The sequence below is a fragment of the Bombina bombina genome, chromosome 1 (genome assembly GCF_027579735.1).
Source record: "Bombina bombina isolate aBomBom1 chromosome 1, aBomBom1.pri, whole genome shotgun sequence".
Classification (NCBI taxonomy): Eukaryota; Metazoa; Chordata; class Amphibia; order Anura; family Bombinatoridae; genus Bombina; species Bombina bombina.
In genome coordinates, this window is record NC_069499.1 from 446031882 (window position 1) to 446054545 (window position 22664).

Consider the following 22664-nt stretch of genomic DNA (forward strand, 5'->3'; position numbering starts at 1 on the left):
TGTAAACTTCTTGAAAATGTTGGACACAGGAACATTAAAATCTCTGGAGGTGGACTTGTAACCTAGATATTGTCCATGCTTTTCCACAATTTTTGTTCTCAAATCCTCAGACAATTATTTGCTGCTCTTTCTCTTCTCCATGCTTAGTGTGGCACACAGAGACACACAACAGAAAGGTTAAGTCAATTTTTCATCATTTTAACTGGTTGCCGGTATGATTTCTATATTGTCAGCACCTGTTAATTGATACAGGTGAGTTTAATTACAAATTACAGGAGCATCACAAACTTGGAATGCAATTATTTCTTACAATTTTGAGAAGGTGCCAATAATTTTGTCTAGTCCATTTTTGGAGTTTTGCGTGGAATGTGTCAGATTTGGCCTTCTTTCTCCACTTTTTTGTGTCATACCAATACAAACAAAAGAAATAAGCATGAGAATGCCTAAACATTTGTAATTGCAACAATTTTCTGGGCAAAGTGGTGCATTGTCTGACAGAAATGCAGGGGTGCCAATATTTTTGGCCATGACTGTAAATATATAATATTATATCTATAAAATTGTCCCTGTGGGCCAAGCACTCACATAGCAAGATCACACATTTGATCCAAGTTGTACTTTAAATTTTCAATAAAAATAAGTCCACATTAAAGGCACTTTTTAGGATTTAAATGTAAATATTGCTAGTTCCTGTATTCAGACACATTAATGTAATACTATTAAAAAGATAAGGTAAAATGACTTTACCTAAAAAAGAGCTAAACCTAATGTGATACATGTGTAGATTAATACATTGTGAAGAAGATGTGCTGCTCCTATGAAATTTAGGGTGCTGGTTTAAAGGCATAAGAAACATTTTTTTTCATGATTCAGATAGAGCATTCAATTGTAAGCACCTTAGGCATATTATCAATTTTTCTTCGTTCTCTTGGTATCCTTATTTGAAAAGCAGGAGTGTAAGTTTAGGAGCCAGCCCATTTTTGGCACTGGGCAGCAAATTTAGCCACCAATCAGCAAGGGATAACCAGGTGCTGAACCAAAAATGGGCTGGCTCCTAAGCGTACATTAGAAAGTTAGAGAGTAAATTAGAAAGTTATTTAAAATTGTGTGCTCTATCTGAATCATGAAAGAAAAAATTTGATTTGCATATCCCTTTAACGCCATAACTGGGAAGAATTTCAAAAGATTGGAAAGAAAGAGTAATCCTAGTGCACAAATCTATAGGGTCTGGTACTAGTAAATACAGGACTAGTACTAAAATAAAGTGTTAAGCCTAGAGCCAGGTGATTTATTAACAAGCATAGATACAGCGTAAGTAGAACAAAATACAGTCTTAAATATAGTTCTGTATAAGGTGTAAGTGTATATTTAAAACAAGCAGAAGGTTAATTTATATCAGGCTTGTGAGGACAATGTCTACTTACAGGAAACTACCTCCATCCTATGGGGTAAGGTATGAGTTCAAACGGAGAGGGAATGTGATGTTCCCCACTGTATCCTCACTTCAATGCCTGCTGGAGTGTGGTACGTTTTCATCCCTTGGACCTAGTTTCTGTAGCAGGCGAAAAGTTCTCACAGTGTGTACATATATAAGTACAAGAAAAGCATATGTGCTTACACAATGGGAACTCAATCAAATATGAGATAAGGGTATGACATCAAAAACAGAAGGTAGGTACACTGGCAATTCCTCTAATGGTTTCACAATATATCAATCAAGAGGGGAGGAGGGACTTGTAGCATGCAACTGATTTGTTTTTCACAGAGGAGTTGAACGTAGTCCATTAATCAATGTACAATTAGAGAGGCCAAATAGACTCACAGTCAGTGTAAACTATAAAACATACCCTTACCTCATATTTGATTGAGGTCCCACTGTGTTAGCACATATGCTTTTATTGTACTTATATCTGTGATTTTATTAAAAGAACTACACTATATCCAGATGTTATCTGTCTCCCTCTTATACACCCTATGAGGACTTTTCTTTCCCTACAGATACTAGGTCCAAAGGAGGAAAACATACCACACTCCAGAAGGCATTGAAGTGAGGATACAGTGGGAGACGTCACATTCTGTCTCCGTTTGAACTCACACCTTACCTCATAGTATTGAGGTAGTTTCCTGTAAGTAGACATCGTCCTCACACACCTGATATAAACAGACCTTCTGCTTGATTTACATATACACTTATAAAGATAAATCACCTGACTCTAGGCCTAACATTTTATCTTAGTACTAGTCCTGTATTAAAATAATAATATTTACATTTAAATCCAGGAGAGTGTCTCCCATATATATATATATATATATATATATATATATATATATATATATATATATATATATATCAATTTAGTACAATATTACAGATCTGCATACAAACAAAGGCCCAGTGGAGTGCAAATATATTAGCACTATTGTGCTCTAACACTCTAACACCATTTAAGTTTAATCAGTCCTGGAGTTCCATTTTGTGTTTGCTAAGTTTAATCAGTAGCGATCTTATTCTTGCACTCATATTACATGTTCAATGTTAAAAGTTAATGCTCCCCTGAAAGCCTCAGGCAGGTGTGCTAACATCTGGAGATCGGATAGCATAAAGGGGCATATTATCCAAACCTCGCCAGATCAGACGTGGTTTTTCACCCTTACCCTCTGTTTACATTTTCAACTGCAAAAGTGAAAATGTAAATAATTATATTTATGCAGTTAAATGTGCAAGATAAAAATTCACTTAAGTAAAAAAAAAATGCATGTAAAGGTTTAAATAGGAATGTAGCTAAGAGATAAGTGCTGCATAATCATATCTACGTTTAAGCAGAACTTACAGGGTAGCATTAATATATCAATTATTGTTAAAGCCTTCCACTTGTATCTGATAAGTATGAAAGACAAAACAATGAAACTAACTGAGAAAACAGGAGGGTAGGATCACGGAATTGTAGGATAGGATCTGATACAAATTTAGATTTTAGTAGATTGAAAGATCGTTCCATAAGAAGGTTTTAGACTTTTGTGTGAGAGTACCTAAATGTTTGGATATGTGAGCAAAACCCTTAATAAATCTACAATAGAAGTTGGCTTCTATATATATCTTTGTATATCTCTAGGAGAAGTGGGAATCGGCCAAGAAGTAACTGCTGTAGCAGGTATGATGGGATACCCAAGAAAGGAAATATGTTTTGAGTGGAAGAGACATTTTTCTGGTTTGGCATATAGTCTATGTGTTCTTAAACATGATAGAACCCACATGTTTTGTGTGTTCATTAAGGTTTTGTGAATAAATGAGAATGTCATCTAAATAAATGACCATACAAATGTCAAGTAAGTCCCTGAAAATATTATTTATACAATTTTGAAAGGTTGCAGGGGCGTTACAGAGACCAAAGCACATAACATTATATTCAAACAAACTGTATCTGGTACGGAAAGCGGTAAGCCACTCGTCATCTTCTTTGATATGGATCAAGTTATATGCACCACGAAGATCTAATTTGGTGAATATCTTAGACCCCTGCAACCTTTCAATTAATTCAGGTGTAAGTGGTAGAAGGTACTTATTCTTTTGGGTACATGTTTTTAATTCATGATAATCAACTATTGGTCACGGACAAAAAATATACCAGCTGCTGCGGAGGAAGTGAATGGTCTAATAAACCCCTTTTTTAGATTTTTGTCAATATACTGTTTTAGATGTTGAAGTTCAGGAAGCAAAAGAGGCTAAATATGTCAAAAAGGGATCTTAGACCCAGGTATTAAGTTAAAAGGACAGTCATAAATCCTATGAGGTGGAAGGCTTTCTGCCTCTACTTTGTCAAAAACATCAGAGAATTCAGTATTGCAAAGAGGAATGTCCTTATTATTAAGAGAAGTGTGTAATAGAACTTTAGAAGTGTAACATGTGTTGGAGCAATATTCAGAGGTTAAATCCAGTGATAAGTCCTTCCAGTTTACAAATGACTGATTCAACCTCAACCATTGTAAACCAAGGATGACAGGAAAAAGGGGAAATTTTATGACGTCAAAAGAAATTAATTCATTATGTACTAACCTACAGTGGAATGGTATGGTGTGTAATAGGCCCAGTAAAAATGAAAGAACCACCAATTACTCTAATAAAAACAGGATTAGGTTTTTCGATCAAGGGATTTTATTCAGGTCAACAATATTTTTATCAATAAAGATACCAGAAGTCCCAGAATCGACTATTGCTTCAAGGTTGGTTTGGTGATGATCCCACTGTAAAGAGAGGGAAAGAGTACAATAAGAAGTAGTTATTAATGGGTAAAGAATGAAAGTTTATGTTTGTTTTACCTTTCTTCTGGTGGGCTAGTATAGAACAATTTTTAACTTCATGTTCTTTGGATGCACAGTGCATGCATAAATTATGGGCTCTATGCCTCAAATTCTCTTCTGATTTCAGAGGGTCTTTGATAAATGAGATTTCCATAGGTTTGTCCTGGGACTGTGACATGTTGTTTACAACAGAGATCTGGGGTGTTTTTTTGGTATAAGAATCAGTTGAATATTTTTTATGACGTCTCTCTCTTAAACGTCTATCTATATTAATGGTAAGGGTCATGAGTTCTTCTAAAGTATTGGGTAACTGTAATTCATCCTTTAAAGCCCAATCTAAATTGGTTATGTAGAGAAATATCATTCCAAATACTATCTTTGGTCTGCGATGTAGTCTTCTACTGGGCGTTTTGCCTGCTTCAGGGCTCTTAAGGCATTTTCAGCAGTTAACTGTTTACTAGGATCATCATACAAAGATGCCATGGCTAGGAAAAATTATTCTAGAGAGTCCAGTATTAGATCATTATTCTCGAAGAATGTGGTGGCCCAAGCTTTAGGTGAATTCCTGAGATATAAAATGACAGTTAAGACTTTCTGGTGGTCAGTAGAATATGTCTTAATTGCGAAAGTGCTGCATAATCATATCTAGTTTTAAGCAGAACTTACAGGGTAGCATTAATATATCAATTATAGTTAAAGCCTCCAACTTGTATCTAATAAGTATGAAAGACAAAACAATTAAATCAACTGAGAAAACAGTACTGGCTTTAGAAATCTGAGTATTGTAAAAACATCAATATTAGGAGTAAGAACAGTACAGCTAGCTAATCCAAATAAACGTTATATGAAAATGATGGCTGTAAATGCTAAGCAGAGAAAGAGTCCTGAAGTGTGAAATACAAGATATATACTGTATATGGAAGGCATAGCGCTAGTAGTATAACAGAGGAAGTGAAAAAGAAGGTATTAAAGACAAAGTGTAATCTTCTAACTGATCATACGATCAACCAGGGGCGAAACTACAGGGGGTGCAGAGGTCGCAGGTGCGACTGGGCCCCTGAGGGTGGGGGCCCAGCTTAAAAAAAAAAAAATATATATATATATATATATTTTTTTTTAATAAAAAACGTTAACCTACCACTGCCTGCACTGATATCCTGTGAATGTGACATGACTACAGGGGTTAGTGTTTCTGTTATACTCATTGATGTTTATGTGTGTGTGTATGGTGTGTGTGTATGTATGTGACTGTGTGTGTATTTATGCATGCATGTGTGTTTGTGTATGTTTGTGGAACCAGCAAATTACAGACCTTGTTACTACAGCATGGGGGGGGCAGGAGGTAAACAGTGTCACTATACAGTACCACTATATACAGTATGGGGTGGTGGACCAAGTCACTGACTACTATGGTCACTTTATAAAGTACTGGGCGGGTAGGGTCAGGCCAGCCATCTCACCGGCAGATTACAGACTGTGTCACTAACTTACTATATACAGTACTGGGGGGTTAAATAGTGTCACTATATATATATACAGTAATAGGGGGTCAGACCATCTCACAGACTGTGGGCACAGGGTACCTCCTATTGCAGACGTAATCTGATTCACATTTTTTTCTGTGTTAAATGTAAAAAAACCCCACAAATATGTATTAAATTCACCTTTTTTTGGAGGGGGGAGGGGTGGTGGGGGGCCCCTTCTTAGATTCTTGCACCTGGGCCCTGTGGTTTCTAGTTACGCCTCTGCGATCAACTAAACATGTAAGTACTGCAGTTAGTTTAGTTAGGTAAGTAATGAGGAGTAGTTTAGGAGCTGTAGATAGAAACTGCTGAGTCCGGTAAAGAGGAGCTGTGAAGAGCCGTGGGAAGCAGTAGTGGATGCGGCAGTGTTTGACTGCGAAGAGCAGGGAGGCCGAGTGCTGACGTAGGAGGATGACGTAGTTCCAATCTGGGAGCCGGATAACTTCAACGGACAGGAGCTGGTGCAAACCAATGCTGAACAGAAGTCAGGGACTTAGATTCAATCTAGACATTAGGTTCTCAAGGAACAAGAGCAAAGCAACTGTAGAAACAAATTACCGAGCAATGTGGTAATGAAACTGAGGGTGGATATAGGCTGATATGTTAATTAGGAATGGCCCCTAATTAAAGGAACAGAGTACTATTAGGGTTTTCTCTCTTGCGTTGACTTTTTACTTTCAACTTGGAATATGAGCACAACCCGATGAGCAAAAATGTTACTTCTATCGAAGTTAACATGAGAGCGGGAGCGCCGAATATTGGTCCACTTGTAATTAAGCCCAAAGTGGGGTGAAATTTTGACTAGCATGTCCCTTTAAGGGAATTTCAACTAAAAAATTTAACGAGAATCTTTCATTTTATTTTTTTTAATGTAAAAAGAAAAATCACATGTATTACATTTTCCATTTCACATTTAAAAAAAAAGGAGATGTCTTTGTGTTTTTATTATCATCTCAGATTTTATCAAATACCCCTATTTTGATTTTAAAGATTTTATATTCATAGACCAGATACAAAGAACATACAAAAATATGAAAGACAGGGAAAATTTAATTTTTCTTGAATCAGATGAAAGAAACAGGTTGAAGTTAGCTTTTTCTGAGATAACTGTATTAGAAAAAAGATTAAATTACATTTTAAGATGTCAATTTGATGATTTTTTTTTTTTTATTATGAGAAATGAATAATAACTTTCTTATACAAAGTATTTATTCATTTGTATTAATGGTTATTATTTTATGTTTTACTTTCATTTAAGAACTGATATATATATATATATATATATATATATATATATATATATATATATTGTGTGCTGTGAATAAGCTATACATTTTTACGATTTAGGTAAAAAAAAAGATTTTGCCTGTTCTCACTGTGGTTAGACATCCATTTGAAGGTACAATCAAAGCCTGGCCATATGCTCTGTTCCTCTATATTTAACTCTAACTATTATTCACCTAGATTATGAGTTTTGCGTTAACAGGGGTGCGGTGCAGACAGCGCTGGTATTACGGGTTTTTACAAACCCGGCGTTAACCCCAAAAAAGTGAGCTTAGAGCAAAATTAAGCTCCACATCTCACCTCAATACCAGCGCTGCTTACGGTAGCGGTGAGCTGGCTAAACGTGTGCGTGCACTATTTCTCCATAGGAATCAATGGGGGAGAGTTGGCTGGAAAGAAACCTAACACCTGCAAAAAAAGCAGCGTAAAGCTCCTACTTTTTATGTCTACACCTAACACCCTAACATGAACTCCAAGTCTAAATACCCCTAATCTTATACTTATTAACCCCTAATCTGCCACCCCCTGACATCGCCGACACCTATATTATAATATTAACCCCTAATCTGCCGCTCCGGACACCGCCGCCACCTACATTATACTTATGAACCCCTAATCTGCTGCCCCCAACATCGCCGAACCCTACATTATATTTATTAACCCCTAATCTGCCGCCCCAAATGTCGCCGCAACCTAACTACATTTATTAACCCCTAATCTGCCGCCCCCAATGTCGCCGCAGCCTAACTACATTTATTAACCCCTAATCTGCCGCCACTATAATAAACATATTAACCCCTAAACCTAAGTCTTACCGTAACCCTAACCCCTCCTAACGGAAATATAATTTTAATAAATATAAATAAAATTACTATCATTAACTAAATTATTCCTATTTAAAACTAAATACTTACCTATAAAATAAACCCTAAGCTAGTTACAATATAACTAATAGTTACAATGTAGCTGTCTTAGGTTTTTATTTTATTTTAACTAGGTAGTTACCTAGATAATTTTTTTAAATTGTAATTAATTGTATTTAGTTTAGGGAATTTATTTAATTATAGTGTAGTGTTAGGTGTAATTGTAACATAGGTTAGGTTTTATTTTACAGGTAAATTTGTCTTTAGTTTAACTAGGTAGTTATTAAATAGTTAATAACTATTTAATAACTATTGTACCTAGTTAAAATAAATACAGAGTTGCATGTAAAAAAAAAAAAAAACCTAAGATAGCTACAATGTAAGTATTAGTTATATTGTAGCTATCTTAGGGTTTATTTTATAGGTAAGTATTTAGTTTTAAATAGGAATAATTTAGTGAATTGTAGTAATTGTATTTATATTTATCTAAATTATATTTAAGTTACGGGGGGGTAGAGTTAGGGTTAGACATAGGTTTAGGGGTTAATACATTTAATATAGTGGCGGTGACATTGGGGGCGGCAGATTTGGGGTTAATAAATGTAGGTAGGTGGCGGCGATGTTAGGGCAAGCAGATTAGAGGTTAATAATATTTAAATAGTGTTTGCGCGGCGGGAGCGCGGCGGTTTAGGGGTTAATATATTTATTATAGTGGCGGTGATGTCCGGTTTGGGAGATTAGGGGTTACAATTTTTATTTTAGTGTTTGCGATGGGGGGGCTCGGTTTAGGGGTTAATAGGTAGTTTATGGGTGTTAGTGTACTTTTTAGCACTTTAGTTAAGAGTTTTATGCTACGGCGTTGTAGTGTAAAACTCTTAACTACTGACTTTTAAATGCGGTATCAGTCTTGACAGGGTCTACCGCTCACTTTTGGTTAGACTCGTAATGCCGGCGCTATTCTAGTCCCATTGAAAATATAGGATACGCAACTGACGTAAGTGGATTTGCGGTATTTCCGAGTCTGGCAAAAACGTGAGCAGTGAGCCTGTACCTGCAAGACTCGTAATACCAGCGGGCGTTAAAAAGCAGCGTTGGGACCTCTCAATGATGCTTTTTAACCCTATCGCACAACTCGTAATCTAGCCGATTATTATTATTTTTATTTTTTTTAAAGGCAGATGTTCCTGTATTGGCTAAACTTATTTCTTCCTTATCCAGTTGTATCAATTTTTTTTTAAGGGATGGGTTCTCTCTTAAAGGGCCATAATACTTATATGCTAAATCACTTGAAAGTGATTCAGCATAACTGTAAAAATCTGACAGGAAAATGTCACCTGAACATCTCTAAGTAAAAAAAGAAGATATTTTACCTCAAAATCTCCTCAGCTCACCATTGTAACTGCTGTGTAAAAAGTTATTTTTCAGTTACTGCACAGTTGCAGGTTTAAAAATAAAAAAGGAAGAAATGAACAGCAGCCAATCAGCATCAGCAATGCTGAGGTCATAAACTGTTTTACTGTTATCTCATGAGATTTCATAGTAAACGTCCTTAAACTAAATAGGAAAATAACATGAGTGTGCATGAGGCACGCTCCCTTGCAAATCCTGGGACAGGCATACTGATTTGCTGCTTAAAGTCCTTTACAGTGAGGTAAAAGATCTTTCTTTTTTACATAGAGATGTTCAGGTGATATTTTCTAGTCAGCTTTTTACAGCTATGCTGCATCACTTTCATGTGCTTCAACATTTGGGTATCATGTCCCTTTGAATATCCTATAGACTGCAGGCTTTAAATCAGAACAAGATTGTATATGCTTACATGAGTACAACTGCTTATAGCAACTAGGCATAGATCAACATCAGGGTGTTCCATTTATTAAATATAGAAGTGGATGGCATTTTTTGCATCTTGCCAAGCTTTTTCTCCAGGAATTATTATTTATGGATGTTGTTTTATTAAAGAATTTTGTAAATAGTCTTATAAAGGGTTTAGGAACTTCTTGCTGATGTTTGGTGTTGAATGGCAGGTAGTTTGGTCATGTATAGCCTTATGGGAAAACAGAAAAAATATAGTTGAGATTTGGGGGGTAATGTCTTCTAGTTGTAGAATTAAAAAAAAAAAAAACAACACAATCCTTTTAAATTCAAGGTTTCAATGTCATCTGCTGTGTCTGGGCTAGGAAATTGATTTCCTGTTTTAAAGGGACATATTACCCAAATGAAATGCAGAACTAATGAAAGTGATGCATCTGTAAAAAGCTGACTAGTAGATATTACCTATATACATGTCTATGTAAATAAGGGGATATTTTACCTCTGAAGGCACATCCTGTAGTAAAGGGACTTTAAGCATCCAATCTTGTAAAGGTGTTCTCATCTGGCACATACAGACACAATCACTTTATTTCCCTCCTCAGTTTAAGGAAGTTTACTATGAAATCTCAAGTGATTATGGTGGAATCTCACAAGATCACAGAAAAGGAAAGTGTAGACTCTGCGAATGATGATACTGATTGGCTGATTTTTCACTATGCAGATGACAGTATATAGGTTACTGAAGGATAACACCTCACAGATCACTTACTATTGTGAGCTGAAGAAATGAAGAAATGTTAAGGTAAAATATCTTCCTTTTTAACACAGACATGTTCAAGTAATTTTTTAAATCAGATTTGTACAGTTATGTTTCATCACTTTAAAGCAGGGGTATCAAGCTCATTGTATCCTGGGGGCCACTGGCCAAGTCTTCTTCACTTAGGAGGGCCACTTGAACAGTGTGAGTGCTATGGAGCTGGATATACAAGAAACTGGAATTGACATTTACCCAAGTAGCAGTGCATGGTAGGAGCTGTAGTCTTCAATAGACATACACAGTGTATATTTATCTTGTAAGAGCCAAGTGAAGTGATCATTCTGGAACTGAATAAAAAGTAACATTTATCCAAGCAGTGCATAATAGGGATCTACACTGGAAAATGCATGCTTGTCTTTATATGTATCTTGTGAGTACCTATATAGAACATTACCTTGTTACACCTCGTAGAACCCTAAAAAAATTGATGGGACCAAATGAATAATTTACCTAATAAACAAAGGACTATCCTGAGGGCCGCATTTGGCCCCATGGCCTGTACTTTGAGACCACTGCTTTAAAGTGAATGAGCATATGGGTAACATGTCCCTTTAATAAGAATGTTATGGGTCTATTATAGATCAAGGGATTTCCTGCTTTGTAAAATGTTGTTTTTCATTCTCCTTCAGCTCCTCAGCAAGTTGTCGTGTGATTGTGGTGCTGACTATTGAAGGCTTTGTTGTGTTGGAATTTTTAGGGTGCAAAGGGGAAGGGATGGGCAATTACACAAATGTAGCCACATACCGTTTATTACAGGTGGGCAATGAAAATATCAGTGCAGATGCCCTAATCCTCTTCCTTTTTTGAAAAATCAAGGACCTGTTCATCCTCCATTGTTGCCCGATACTAATCTTTATTTTTATGTTTACTTTCTTCCATTCCTGCTACTCATCTCCATTTGGCAGGTTGTGTGGCATGTAGAAAAAAAAACATGTAAACCTTTAAACCAGTATTTATTAAAGGGACACTGAACCCTTTTTTTGTGTGATTCAGAAAGAGCATGCAATTTTAAGCAACTTTCTAATTTACTCCTATTATCAAATTTTATTCATTCTCTTGGTATGTTTATTTGAAAAGCAAGAATGTAAGTTTAGATGCTGACCCATTTTTGGTGAACAACCTGGATTGTCCTTGCTCATTGGACATCACCAATAAACAAGTGTTGTTCATGGTCTGAACCAACAATTTGCTGGCTCCTTAGCTTAGATGCCTTCTTTTTCAAATAAAGATAGCAAGAGAACGAAGAAAAATTGATAATAGGAGTAAATTAGAAAGTTGCTTAAAATTGCATGCTCTATCTGAATCATGAAATAAAAAAACTGGGTTCAGTATCCCTTTAACTATATGTAGTGATTTAGTTTCTTTCCATTTCCAAAAGTTGTAAGGCACAGCCCTTCTTAGGTCTAATTATAGTTGTGCTGTCTGTTAAGCCCTTGATGTCAATCAATGTACCATGGCTAAATGTTGGAAAACTAATTAAGCATTCCTGAAAATATATTTATTTTCAAAGACAAAATATGTAGAAGCACAATCCAAATGTGGTCCCAGCACTTTATGAGTGCTATAACAATCAGCTCCCTGTGTGCCAGTGTGCAGGCGCATCTAAGTAATAAGAAAAACTGTGCTGGTGATTCTACAAGCTTAAAGGCACAGAGTACTCCAATTCTTTCTCTCCTTAATGTGCTCCCAATTATCTATTTTTACCTGCTGGAATGTATTAAATTGTTTGCAAACTAGGGGCGAGATTACATATACGGCGTAGGTTTCAGTGCAACTTCAGAAACCCATGCCGCCCATAAGTTCACCTCGCACATCAGGTGAATCACGTATACTTCGACAGCAGATCAGATACTGCCGTCAGTCGGATAAACCGTCGTCATTCAGAAATGTGCGGAAAAATACATTTCTGGAGTTGCCAGTGACTTACGGCAGTATATGAACTGCCGGTGCCTAAGTAAAAAACAAAAATTATTAATCGCATGTAATAATCTAACCCGCCTCCCAAAAGATAAACCCGTCAAGACAAAACCCCTAATTCCCCATTCGCCCACATCGCAACTAATGATAAATGTATTAACCTCTAAACCGCCATCCCCCCACAAGGCAATATACCTAATAAAGGCCCAGATTATGAGTTTTGCGTTAAAGGTTATGCGGTGCTACAGAGCAGTTTTCCCTCACTTCTCACTTACCTACAGCATTGGTATTACGAGTTTTCAGAAACCCGTCGTTAAAAGTCAAGAAGTGAGCATTGAGCAAAATTTTGCTCATTACCGCACTCCAATACCAGCGCTGCTTAAGTCAGCGGTGAGCTGGTCGTACGATTTCCCCATAGGAATCAACGTGGAGAGCTGGCTGAAAAAAAGTCTAACACCTGCAAAAAAGCAGCGTAAAACTCAATAACGCAGTCCCATTGATTCCTATGGGGAAATAAAATTTATGTCTATACCTAACACCCTAACATGAACCCCGAGTCTAAACACCCCTAATCTTACACTTATTAACCCCTAATCTGCTGCCCCGACATCGCCGACACCTGCATTATATTATTAACCCCTAATCTGCCGCTCCGGACACTGCCGCCACCTACATTATAATTATGAACCCCTAACCTGCTGCCCTCAACATTGCCGACACCTAACAGTAAACCCTGAATATTTACTTACCGGGAGAAGTCTTCATCCAAGCCGGCCGAAGTCCTCAATGAAGCTGGGAGAAGTCTTCATCCAAGCCGGGCGAAGTGGTCCTCCAGACGGGCAGAAGTCTTCATGCAGACGGCATCTTCTATCTTCATCCTTCCTGCGCGGAGCGGGTCCATCTTCAAGACATCCGACGCGGAGCATCTTCTTTATCCGACGACTAAAGCTGAATGAAGGTACCTTTAAGTGACGTCATCCAAGATGGCATCCCTTAGATTCCGATTGGCTGATAGAATTCTATCAGCCAATCCGAATTAAGGTAGAATAAATCCTATTGGCTGATGCAATCAGCCAATAGGATTGAAGTTCAATCCTATTGGCTGATCCAATCAGCCAATAAGATTGAGCTCGCATTCTATTGGCTGTTCCAATCAGCCAATAGAATGCGAGCTCAATCCTATTGGATGATTGGACTGATTGTCCACTTGCGACACTGGTTCTATGTTAGTTTATGGGAGTAAACCAACGTGTGAAATATACTTGCGGCATTTGTGTGTGTTGCTGATTTGCTTTTATTTGCCGATGTGCTTTTAACTTTTTAATAAACACTTGAAGTTTGGTTACATCGCTGCTGCATTATTTTATTTCTGGATTGATTTGTGTGGCTCCCTGTTTTTGGAGAACATTAGCCACTACTATTACTGTCAGAAATCGCCAGAGACTGTGGGAACTACACTGTCTCTTTGGACCTCCTTTGCAGGAATAAAGACAGGACCAGATCCTGGTGCCTGGGGAGTCTGCCAGGCGACTCTTTGGACCCGGCCTGTTTATACTGCACATTAGTGCCTTTTACCACGTGAGTAGGTTATTTACATACCTGCTATCCTACATCAATCGTTGTTGTTTTATCTGCACTATGTGGCACCCTCTGTTTCTTCTGTTATAGATGTAATAGATGTTTCGAATTTGTGTCAGGGCACGACATATCAGAGGAGCTGCCTGGGAAGTGTTTCTGGACCTTGCCATTCATCTCCAATTGGCTCGTAGATAAGTTCTACCTGCTATTCTCTGGATACAGCTTTTATAATTTAAATTATTCTGGACATTTCTTATATTTACTGGACACTTTTTTCTTTGATTTATTTGCATTCTATTATTATATTATTGATTGTGATTATCTCTTTATTTTTATTTTTATATTTTATCATCACCACTTGTTTTTGGTATTATTTATATAATTTCTATTTAGTCTATCTAGCTAATCATATCTATAGGTATCACCTAGATACCATTATTGATTTGGAAGGATATTGTATTATTTATTACTTTACATACTATTAGTGTACTTTCGATATATTGACACTACACATTTATGCATTCTTAGATATTGTTTATAGACATTCCATTATACATGCTATTGTATTTATCCTAACTATTGGCGCCTCTTATTGATAGCTGCTGGCTCCTGCTTGCAGGCTGTGTATCTTACTATATAACTTTCTAATTCACTGCTATTATCAATTTTTTCTTCGTTCTCTTGCTATCTTTATTTGAAAAAGAAGGCATCTAAGCTATTTTTGGTGTAGTACCCTGGACAGCACTTGTATATTGGTGGGTGAATTTATCCACCAATCAGCAGGAACAACCCAGGTTGTTCACCAAAAATGGGCCGGCATCTAAACTTACATTCTTGCATTTCAAATAAAGATACCAAGAGAATGAAGAACATTTGATAATAGGAGTAAATTAGAAAGTTGCTTAAAATTGTATGCTCTATCTGAATCACAAAAGAACAAATTTGGGTTCAGTGTCCCTTTAAGTACTGGTTATAGAAACATTAGAAGGTTTAGATTAAATTATGATCCCAGTTGGGGTGTGACAGAGAGATAATTAAATGTTGATTTTACATTGTTCTCTCTATGTATTTGTGTTTGATTAAACAGTGAGAAATAACATAAGGAAGACTTTGTGTAAATACTTCAGAAAAGTGATAAAATAAGGAGATGGTTTCCCTGCAAGCTCCACCAGTTTAATAGGTTTGGAATGTCAAAGAACAAAACAGCTATTTTATATGGCAAAATACACCTAAATGATCACTATCTCATACATTTTTTACTTTGCTGCTGGTATAACAAGTCATTGGAAATACATTAAAGGGACAGTGAACTCTAATATTCTCTCCTTTTTAATGTTTTCCCAAGTATCCATTTTACCATTTGAACTTGAAATAGCTAATTATGCATCTTTTATCCCTGCACAAACTGAACATTTCTGAACTTAAGTTCTGGTTACATAAAAAACATTTAGATAAAATAATGCTCCCATTGGGGACCTATGAAAGATACTTGTTCTCTCTAAGTACTGACCTTTGAGTCAACAGTAATAAAGAAGGTAAGGAGGACTTTGTGTAAATAATTAGTCAGATAAGATAATGAGGTATTCTCTTCATAACTGGTTTCCATTAACAGAAACAGTTATTTCATATACATAAATATACCTAAAGGAACAATTTCCCATACAGTGTAAACTCTGCAGCTGGTATGACAAGTAATTGGAAATACATTAACCAATTCTACAATTAGGGTTGCCACCTCGGCCATATATTCCTGGACACTTATGAGTTACGCATGCTGCAGGGTAAGCAGTGAGGAACATGTATTGTGCTGTCCATTAGCACTATTCATGTGATATCCAGAGGCACAATACATGTTCCTCCCTGCTTACCCTGCATCATGTGTAACTTATAAGTGTCCAGGAAAACATGGCCCAGGTGGCAACCCTAATTGTAATAAAACTGCAACATGTGATGTATGAGCTTTTACACTGCTCTGTTACTTCCAAGATGAGGTAAAGTCCATGTGCATATGCAGTCATCTATATTGTAGACCATTAGCTCATCTGTAGCATGTAAAGTGCCAACAGCACTTTGATGTCATAACTGATGTATGATACAGGCACTCTCAAAGTTTCCTGCTTCTCAAGTTTAAAATCCTAAGTAATATGAATCAGTACTAAAATAAATATTTCTGGGGAAAAATATAAACTAAACAATGTTGTACATTATAAATTATATTACAAAATGACAAACCATTTGCATTTAAAGGACCATTAAATACAGCAGAATTGCATAATAAAAATACAATGCAATAACACTTATTCTGATTTTCTAATAAGTAGTAGATTTTTTTTCTGACACATTTATTTGTTTCCCTATTTGCCAGAACCTTGTATCATGTGATAGCCAACAGCCAATCACAGACTAGTTTATATACACTGTGAACTTGGGCACATGCTCAGTAGGGACTGGTGCCTCAGAAACTGTGCATATAAAAAGACTGGGCAAAACTTGATTATGGAAGTAAATTGGAAATTCTCTTAAAACTGTGTGCTCTTTCTGAATCATGAAAGTTTAATTTTGACTTTAGTGTCCCTTTAAATCAAAGTGACAGTATATTTTTAAATTAAAGGGACACTAAATTCAAATGTTTTCTTTCATGATTCAGATAGAGCATGCAATTTTAAGCAACTTTCTAATTTACTCCTATGATCATTTTTTTTCCGCTCTCTTGCTTTCTTTATTTGAAAAAGAAGGCATCTAAGCTAAGGAGCCAGACTTTTTTGGTTCAGACTTGGACAGCACTTGTTTATTGGTGCTGTCCAATCAGCAAGGACAACCCACTTACAATTTTTGCTTTTCAAATAAAGATAGCAAGAGAATCAAGAAAAATTGATTATAGGAGTAATGTAGAAAGTTGTTTAAAATTGCTTGCTCTATCTGAATCATGAAAGAAAACAATTTGGGTTCAGTGTCCCTTTAAAGCTTTTAACCAGCTGATGATGTTTTCTCAAATAAAATATTTTCCTTTTTCTTTCAAACGTAAAACACTTTGGCAACACATTAATATAATTAATCAGCTGTTGACCTTTGTGTAAATGCAATTTCAATTTCTGTTTGGAACCCTCAGGATACAGCATAATATTTATGATGATAGAATTCAAAGTAAGTGGCATATATGAGAATGATTTTATTGTTATAACAAAATATACATATTATTTTTGTCTGGTAATAACAAAGCAGCAGATGAAAGTGTTGCCTATTGGTGGTTTTGTAATTTATCCTGTTTCAAAGTCACAGCTGGTAAAACAAAATGTATCAGTTTACCGCAAAAAAAAGACCAGGGGCACGGTTCATTGCCCACCATTTGCTGTCACATTAAAGACTGTGCCTAATTATATTCACTCAGAAATTAACAGATTACAACAGAGAGAACAATATCAGTTTTGACCTCTAAAAGCATTATAGTTTAAAACAGAAACATAAAATAACATTGTCATGTATTGGATTTGTTTTTATTTACTTAGCTAAGCATCGTAATATAATGTTTTAGGTTTTCCAGGCTAATCAGTGCTGAACAGATTGTATAATCAGACCTTACAAAATGATTTCTAATAGGGGAAAATTAGTATCTGTACACCAACACCTGTCCCCATTAGTGAACGCTGGCATTCCAGACTGGATATTGTTAAACCATATATCCAGCTTCTAAGCAGATGAAATTGTGATATATTTTTAGGATATAACCATACACTTGTCTAAAAGTATTTGATAAATAATTCCAAAAAACTGCATGTAGTTGTTAGATACGTAATCAGGAAGCCATCTGTTTGGTAACAAATCTTTCCTACAAAATGATAATTTGTGCCTACTATTCTGGACTAATCTGTATAAATAAGGATGCACAAAACATGTTTGCTATTTGAAACTAACATAAAAATAAATCAGCTAATATAAGTAAATTGCAAAAATGCTTTTAATGAATAACAAAATGCACTGATGCGTTTTATTAAAAACCCTCTAATTACAATTAAAACATTTCTATTGTTCTGATATACAAACAACATACCAGCCATGTCTAAACATTTTTAAAACAAATTAACATCTTGTTTGAGGTAATTGTTTTTCAAAAGCCAAACTCCACTCACCACTACCTTTATTTTGAGTAGCCAATCAGGGATTTAGTCTGTACCTGATAAGGCTAGATATGGTCATATTTTTTTTTTTTTATTGAGTTCTTTGGCAGTCCTTATTTGTTAAAGCCAATTAGGGAAATATATGTAGCATTGTTAGCCTTTAAAAATGTCTGAAGGGTACTTTTTATCTTACTAGAATTAGTAAAACCTTATAGATGAAAAAGATGCAACATAAGTAATAAAAGTATATTGCAAAATTGATTTACTATGCATAACTAAGCTTTTTATATCAAGGTGCTTACTGTCCATTTAACTACCCCTGCTTCTGTCTATACTAGGGTTTAGAAATGATAGGAGTTGTGGTAAAAACAACCTTAACAACTAGCTATAGGTTACATCATTGAGCATTTTTGTGTGAATATTTTAATATTGATCCACCTGCCAAGATCTATTTAAAGGGTTATGAAAATAATATATATATATATATATATATATATATATATATATATATATATATATATATATACATATACATACATACACACATATATATATATTTATATATATATATACTTTTACTGCTCTTTTTACACATTGAAGGATTGTGGCAAACCTGTGTCAAGCAAGTGTATTGGTACCATTTTTCCAACATATATACACATAAACACAGATATATACACACACCTACACACCTATATATACACAACACCAGCAAAAAGATTATGACTCTCTGAAGACTCAAAATGATGATTAGCTTTTTTAGCAATTAAGTATGTTTAATTAAAGGGACACTGAACCCAAATTTTTGAGTAAGTTTAGTAGCCGGACCATTTTTGGTTCTCAACCGGGGTTGTGCTTGCTGATTGGACAGCACCAATAAACAAGTGCTGTCCAGAGTACTGAACCAAAAATGATCTGGCTCCTTAGCTTAGAGGCCTTCTTTTTCAAATAAAGATAGCAAGAGAACAAAGAAAAATTTAAAATAGGAGTAAATTAGAAAGTTGCTCAAAATTGCATGCTCTATATCTGACTCATGAAAGACAAAATTTGAGTTTAGTGTCCCTTTAAGGTATGTACATTGTTTTTTTAGAAATAATGCTATTGCACACTTTATAGACTACATTATAGTGTAAATATAATGTAAATGATCTGGGAAACAAAAATATTAGTGTGACTCACTTTATTGCTACAGTATATTTGCTTTATTGCGAATATATCAAATATATTACTAGCTGTTGCCTGTGGCTTCGCTCGTTTGGATTTTGTGATTTGTAAAAACAATAGCGAAAAACGCAACCACTTGCAATGTCGTGTCCCCGCACATGTGCCCATTCGGTTTGCATGCTCTCTGACATGAACTTTGTGAGTTCTAGTTAATTTTTGATGTTTCTCGTACATGAGCACCAATCAGTTAAGCTGTAGGTGGGGCGTCCGTCCGGCACATCAAAAATATGTTATTATTATTCTAGTTACAATTACTTTAATATTAAATTGTAATTATATATTATGACTCAAGTTTTAGACGTGAAAAAAGAGTATTCATTTTTTTAGTGATATCCATATCTTGAGAACTACTGATGTTAGGAGCAAAACATTTGGCATATAACCTTACTTTATAATAAAGATTTTGTTATAATTTTTACTTTTCTAACATCTTTAGTTTTTGAGATATAGGTATCCTCATAAGTCACACCCTCTATTCACCCACCTTAAGTGGATTTTCGGGAAATGGTAAAACACGTGTTTCTTTATTTTTAAAGGAGAATCTAAATACCCATTTTCACGTCTGTAATATCTTTGGTTTTTGAGATATACCTTAGGGACTTAATTTCCAAAAATCCTTCCTTAGTGGGTGCCTACGCCATAAAAACGACGTACCTTCCAAATTTCATGTTCCTAGGTAAACGGTTTGAGCTGGGCATTGATGAGTCAGTCAGTCAGGACTTCTTTAATATATATAGATTACTACACATTAACTATGTCTTCTTCAGGGTGCACAATTAAACTTAACACTTTTCTAGAGGACAAACTGACAAACACTAAGAAACTTCTTATACCAACTGCAATAACACTGCCAACTCTATTATGAAGGTGCCAGAGTTATTTTATATATATATATATATATTAGGGGAGTATCCAATCTCCCAGATAACCCACTGCCTTAGTTACCCTAACTGCACTGGACCATTACCAATATTAACGCCTTAAAGGACCAGTCAACACAGTAGATTTGCATAATCAACAAATGCAAGATAACAAGACAATGCAATAGCTTTTAGTCTGAACTTCAAATGAGTAGTAGATTTTTTTTCTGACAATTTGAATTCTTGCGCATGCTCAGTAGGAGCTGGTGACTCAAAAAAGTTTAAATATAAAAAGACTGTGCACATTTTGTTAATGGAAGTAAATTGGAAAATTGTTTAAAATTGCATGCTCCATCTGAATAATGAAAGTTAAATTTTTACTTGAGTGTCTCTTTAACCAATAGACACCCCATCCCACTATACTTCAGGGCACCAATCTGCAATAAACTTAACCCACAAACATTTTTCTAGCACTTATGTAAATACAAGACATGTCTTGCTTTAGAATAAGTCAAAAGATTAAGGAGAAAGCACCCAAGAAAATAAGGGGACCCTGCTGTCACTAGGGATTATCCATTCCAAGATAAATATAAAATAGTGTTAAAAATGCAAGAAAAGTGGGGGGGCGGAGCGAGCAGCCGACCATGATGGCCGCACTTCAGTGAAGCTCTGTGTACGGGCCGGGTGTTTTCACTAAAAAAGCGATCATATCCGCACTTATGGTGATCCTTTAATGATTTACAGATGTGATAAGTAACCAAGAAGCCATCCTTGAAAAATCAGCTCTCAATCTAGCACGAGGCCGGAGAATCTCGAATGGCCTACGGCCATCACTGCAGCAAACACCGCGGCACTACTACTCATGGGGTTTTAATGCGGAAATCTGCAAGTGCCGGAGCCCTACACGCAGCTGATAAAGAAGGCGCTTAAGACAAAGATGCCTAAAGACACCGGCTATATCAACATCACTGACTACGCAATCTGTCAAGACCAGATCCAGCTTAACATTAGCCGGTAAGGCGTTATCGCTATACACACTGACCCGGGCCTATTACCGCCCCAGACGGGCACTCATTATTACAAATGTATGCACAGACAACTCAGCGGTTTATCCCACCGCCAGACCCACACCACTGCTGAATAGGGCCTAATCCATCTGCTCACATGCCACCGCAGATAAACTAGGAACCGCTCATACAACGCACTTCTATATCAAGCACTCATTACCTCTGTACTTTGGGATATTACTAATTTTATTAAGTTGAAAGGACACTTGAAAGCTGTGGTTACCCTTTATTAATGGCCTCCCTATATATATATAGGACCAAAAAGAGTTAGATCTATATCTGGATTACAAGACAAAATTCAATGACGCACTTTTAATATATATGTAAATTTCTTTTCTGCGTGCTCAAGCTACAGAGGGCAATATTGTACCAACTGCTGAAGTACAGACCCACTACCAAACCCTGTCCGCTCATCAGCTCAACTTAATCCATGCTACTATTATCCCTGTAACAGGCACATCCAAGCAAGGGAATCTTTAATTGTGAAACCGCTTGCATGATTTTGCAATTTACTTGAAATTTACTAGCTGCTTTACCCCGGCCTACACGGACTCTCTACCCAGATCATAGAAAATAAAAAGGATTACGCAGAGCGCTTTAAAAGCTGAGTATACACATCCTCTCACAGGGGCTACATAAAAAATCACTGCTGTCACCAAATACCAGGATTATTACATCTCTTACAGCAAGTTGCAGCACATACCCCTGCTCCGTTTCCCACCAAGCGCAATTGTGACAGGTCATAACCAGCTCCCTTTTTATCGCTAACACCCTGTATGGGTACATTCCCTGGGAGATACTGTGCATTGGGATTTTTCTTTTTCTTTTTTTAAGGAAGATTGTAAAAGTCTACCACCAACCTCCAATACCATGTCACAAAGAAAGAATACCCGCCAAGATAAACCACAAAAATCATCACAAACTAATCAGGGCGCAGTACACGCTTTTTTTAAACAAACAGACCAAGTACCCACAGCTAAATCATTGGAACCCCAGATGGCTCCCATTGAAGAAGATCAAGATAATGGATCATCTATAACTAATGACACTACAACCACAAATCTGACTCAAGATGACGACACACCAATAACCTACAAAGCCATAGCTGCCCTAATCGAACAGGTCAAAACATGTATCAAAAACGAATGTGCTGACTTGAAAAAAGAAATTAACGATCTTAACCACAGGGTTGACACCCTAGAAGAGCATGAGTATGTGGTAGCACAAAAATTGGCAAATCTCTCAACTAACCAGATACGACAAATCCAACACATCACAGAATTAGAAGACAAAATTGACGAT